At 34.8% G+C, this 5,529-nt stretch overlaps 1 long non-coding RNA gene across 1 annotated transcript; it reads left to right on the top strand.

Moving 5' to 3' along the window:
• Positions 1-699: 699 nt before the first annotated feature.
• Positions 700-2,680, top strand: LOC104649209 (uncharacterized). Its single transcript, XR_743169.3, has 2 exons — positions 700-909; positions 2,402-2,680. It is a non-coding gene; the product is annotated as an uncharacterized lncRNA (long non-coding RNA).
• Positions 2,681-5,529: the final 2,849 nt, after the last annotated feature.

The following is a 5,529-nucleotide window of genomic DNA, read 5'->3' as shown; positions in this document are numbered from 1 at the left end:
ACCCATCCTTTGAAGTTTAACCCGCAACCTCTGGGACTACAATCTAAACATACACAACACTACGTATGCAAGGATTCAGAGTATTTTCACACTCCCAATGTAAATAAATTCAACTCAAAGTATAGTCAAATGAGATTCTAGATTTTAAAGTCTTTATACCAAACGAGGAGTGCAAATATAAAGGGGAAAAATCCAAGGCCCAAAGCCAAGGTTGACCCAAAAGGGAGGCTACTTCCTCAAACTCCACGGGCTTGACCTTGACTCATGGTCAAGACCATGGCCAAGTGGGGGGTCTCATTGAGCTTCTTTTGCCAAACAAGAAGGACTCAGAGTGTCTTAGAAACCTCCCCAAAATTCACTAGGGTGGGCCACTCAAAGAGTCGTGAAGGTGGTCATGGAGTTGGCTTGGTTTTAAAGAAGGTGGGTATGTTTGGAGGGGCTACTACCCAAGACACTATGATCTAGTTAATGGGCCTTGGTGCATATTGACGATTAAGGGGGCCTGGTCGTAAAAAGTAATTGGTGTGTGAGGTTGATGCACCTTTTTTGGAGGCTACTGCCTCACCTTACGATCCACAACACAACTCATAGTGTTCTTAACGACTCATGAAGGGGATCGTGAGGGATGGATGGGATTAAACTAGTGAAGGTCAAGTTGGACTTTTATTTTGAAAGTCCAACTAAGTGAGAGGTGTTTTGGTTATTTTAAGGGTTAAGTATATATTTATTTTAGTCGTTTTTACATCTATTACCAAATAAAAATATAACCTCCCAAATTGAAATAAAAATCTCTCATTTCCCTCAAAACTCTCTGTCTACCAAGTTTTACCATTGAAAAGAAATCAAGCATCTAGACAAGGTTCAAGCTCCAAGGTTTTCAACAAAGTTTCATGGTGAATATTCCATTAGGTATGGTGGCTCTTCAATGTTATCATCCTTTGACAAGAGGCTCTTCAATGTTAGATTTCAAAAATCCCCAATTTCTAGGTTTTCAATCAATCACATGGATCTCTTTCTAAACTTTTTTTCATTGATCTAAATTGATTAATTATGAATATATTTGATTTTTTAATGGATGAATAAAATTAATGTTATGGTTTTCAAATTAAATAACCCAAGACCCAGGTACCTCCATTCTTTATAAATTATAAACCCTAGTTGTGGTTGACAGTGATTAAATGATGAGAATGAACAATGTTCTTTTATAATTCGTTATGTGTATTGTATTATTCATATACATTATTAATGTATGAAAAGGAAGTTGGGTAAATTCGTGAAGGCTATAAGCAAGGGATTTCAAGGTGATGAGTATTATTGTATTGAATTGTTGGTTCAATTGTGATGAACATAATTACTTGGTTATGTATTGTGGAGTAGAATTATTTTTCCTCTTCCCTTTAGCCTTAAGCTTGATCAAGCATGTATGATGTGTCACGAATGTTATGCTATTATATGGATATGAATTTTGTGAGATAATAACATTTGTGTTGTTATGTTGAATTGAAGGTAATTCTCATGCACCCTAAAATTACTATGTTAAGAAAGAAATATTCTCACATGATGTTGGTTCTATGATGAATGGTCTTCTTATATTTTAAGAGTTGAGTTAATGATATATGAGGCATTAAATCCTTAAGATATTCTTTATAAATTATTGCTTAAATAAATGCTAAAGGTTACCTAAAAACGGAATCAAGCTTAGCACTGAGAGGATATGCATGAGATAGGTTCATTCTGAATAAAAGGAAGGTTCTTTGAATGATTTTATGAGATTGAAACTATAATACAATTAAGTAAACAGAGGTTTTGTAGTAATAATCTTTATATCCCTCAATTATGAAGCCCACATAAGTTTTAGCTAGTGTATTATATATTATCATTAATGTTATGCCCTACATTATCAAGTAGGACATCCTCCCATCACTGTGAGGGGTTGAAACCAGATTCCATGTATCTCACATGGTGTATGTTGATTATGTCAATGTTTCTTGATTGATAAAAACAAGAATAAAGGAAGTATGTGGTGATGCTTGCTTTCTCTTTAGTGTTTGTTTGATATGTTTTGGGGTATGAGGCCTCATATCTATATTGCACTAGTAGTCTTAAAAAGGGGGTAGTGTGCAAAGTCTTATGATATAATGATCAAATGAAATCAATAATGTATGTTATGAAAGGTGGTTTTTATTATAATGTTGCTTGTAATCTTAAATCTCTTTTTATATTATGCTATGGATTGATTGTGTATTATTAAAATGTGCATTATGAATTTTAACTTGAAATAGCATGGTTTGAACTAAAGGTCCTTTTTGCATGTTATAATGGTTTTAATTGCATAACTTTCATACTTAGTACAAGTGGAACGTACTAACCCATATTTCTCTTGTTTTTCTACCAAGTGTAGGTTTGGGCTAGTAGGTCTTATTGTAGAAGAAGAAAATGCTTGGATAACATTCTTCAAGACCAATTGGTTTGTTCTCAAGCTTTGAGGACAACATGATACCAATATGTTTCTTTCTTTAATTTTTGTACTAGACTACTATTGCACTTCTTATATGGATACTTTTGATTGTAAGGGCTAAGGTCCCTATGTTGAGATTCTTATGTTTGAACCAAGATTGTTAATAAGACAAGTCTAGATGCTCTATTTAATATATGAAAGAGGTTGACATTGATTGTTAAAGTTCTAAATATTTCCGTATGTTTCAATCTCTTATGAAATAATGATATGCTAAGGGCTTGGATAAGACCTCTTCAAGGTGGATTATGCCTTGTTATAAATAAGGGTGATCTCGGGTCGTGACAAACGTGGTGTTAGATAAGAAGGTTATTGAATGATAATTAGTATTGATATCTCATGAACCACGTCTATTTATGTCTTGTTTATGGCTGTGAAGCGCGCCACACTTAAGAATGACATGCTATATGATGCTTAGGAACATTCACTTCATTTGATATTCTTATAGTTTTTTTTAAGAGTCTTGCTACTATATGTACATGCCTTTTAATACTTCTCTTGTGGATATAGGATATGTCTACTAGGAGGGAAGCCATAAGAAGGGTTGGAGAGGAGGTTGTGAATGCGGGAGTTCCTCCCCAAGGTAACCAAGCTCCACCTAATGAGCAAGTTCCTCTAGGTGGACTAGTTTCGTTCAATACTCCTATTTTGATAGATGGTGAGATAAGAGAGGCTTTTTAAAATTTTACCCAAGTCATGGCTACTCAATCTCAAGTAATAACTACACAAGCTCAAGCTATGATGGCACGGGCTGATCGTGAAATTGGGACTCCTGTGAATAAAAATTATAGTACCATGGCTTCACATTTGAAGGACTTCTCTAGAATGAATCCTCCAATGTTGGGTCTAAGGTGAATGAGGATCCTCAATACTTTATTGATGAGGCATATTATATCTTGTTTACTATGGGGGTAACTTCGAATGAGAAGGTGGAGCAATCTACATATCAACTGAAGGATTTGGCTCAAATATGGTACACTCAATGGATGAAAAATAGGGCTTTGAGGGCGGGTCCCATGAGTTTGGAAATTTTAGGAAGGAAGTTTTTTATAGAATCTTCCCAAAGGAAAAAAGAGAGGCTAAAGTTGAAGAATTTGTCCACCTTCGTCAAGAAGGAATAAGAGTCCAAGAATACTCTTTGAAGTTCATTAAGTTTTTGAAGTATGCTTTGTATTTGGTGTCTAATACTAGAGATAAAATGAGTAGATTTTTGACGGGTGTGTCAAATGATCTTGTGGAAGGGTGTCCTGAGGCAATGCTTCATAATAATATAGGCATTTATTTTTTATGGTGCATGCTCATTAAGTTGAAGAAACTAAGCATAAGAAGAGAAATAGGGATGCCAAGAGGGCAAGACACTATGACGGAGGTGCTTCCAAGGTAAGCTTGAGTTCCATGATAAGGCAAGATTTAAGAAGAGGTTTCCCAACCAAGTTCCTTCCAATGTATCAAGGGACAACAAAGATAGGGTACTTAACCCAAAACCAAAAGTAGGAAAAATTTGTAGTTCTCAACGTGATAAATCAAATTGTGTCGAATGTGGCAAAAGGCATGAGATCAAGTGACTAGTTTAAAAGGATAATTGATTTTGATGTGGAAAGAGTGGACACATGGTGAAAGATTTTCCAATTAAAAATATTTAAGGGAGAGAATAATTAATCACAAGAAAGTGGTCCTAACTCAGATGCTCCTAAAAAGAACCTATTTATGCTCTCCAATCCCAAGGTAATCAAGAGAGATCTCCCAATGTTATTACATGTATGTTGCAAGTATTTTCAATTGATATTTATGCATTCCTAGATCTTGATGCAACCTTTTCTTATGTAACTCCTTTAGTGGCTATGAAATTTGATATTCTCCACGATGTATTATAAGAACCCTTTTTTGTTTTTATACGGTGGGTGACTCCATTGTTTCTAATAGAGTATATACTATTTGTCCATCTCATTATCCAGTAGAGTCACATTGGTTGATTGGATAGAACTTGTTATGTTGGACTTTGATGTTATATTGGGGATGGATCTGTTACATTTTTGTTTTGCTTCTATTGAATGCAGAACAAGGGTAGTCAAGTTTCAATTTCCTAATGAACCCATCTTAGAGTGGAAGGGGGGAATTTCAATCCCTAGAGGTCAAATTTTTTCGTGTATAAAAGCATGTAATATGATTTCTTAGGGATGTCTCTATCATATTGTGAGGGTCAAGGATCTTGGGTACTAGTCTCCTCCTTTTGAATTGGTCCCCCTAGTGAATGCTTTTATGGAAGTCTTCTTTAATAACTTGCTCGGAATTCCTCGTGAATAGAAAATAGATTTCGGTGTTGATTTATTACCGAATACTCTACCATATCGATTAATCCTGTACCGTATAGATCAAGACGAGTTTAAATAATTAAAAGCTTAACTCATTATTTTTCTATAGAAGGGTTATATTTGACCAAACAAATCTCCATTGGGTGCCCCTTTATTATGTTTGGAAAAGAAAGATGGGTTCTTAGGATGTGTATTAACAATCGCCAATTGAATAAGATCTTTGTAAAGAATAAGTATCCTCTCCATATAATTAATGATTTGTTTAACCAACTCCAAGGGTCGAGTTACTTTTCAAAGATTGATTTAAGGTAAGGTTATGACCAATTTAGAGTGAGAGGAGTTGACATTCATAAAACAGATTTACGAACAAGATATGTTAACTATGAGTTTGTAGTCATGTATTTTGGCATAATTAATGACACAACAGACATGATAGACCTTATGAATAGGGTGTTCAGGAACTATCTTGAATCTTTTCTGATTGTCTTTATCGATGATAATTTTGTATACTCCAAGAGTGAGGATTATCATATGAGTAGTTTTGCAACTTCTCAAGGATCACAAACTTTTTTCTATGTTTACCAACTGCAAGGTTTGGAAAAGATTGGTTGCTTTTCTTGTACATATTGTTTCAAGTGTGGGTATAGAGGTTGATCCAAAGAAAACAGAGGCGGTTAAGATTTGTCCTAGATCCCTATGTCT

This window comes from Solanum lycopersicum, chromosome 9 (genome assembly GCF_036512215.1).
Source record: "Solanum lycopersicum chromosome 9, SLM_r2.1".
NCBI lineage: Eukaryota > Viridiplantae > Streptophyta > Magnoliopsida > Solanales > Solanaceae > Solanum > Solanum lycopersicum.
This window is presented reverse-complemented; position numbering and strand designations above follow the sequence as displayed.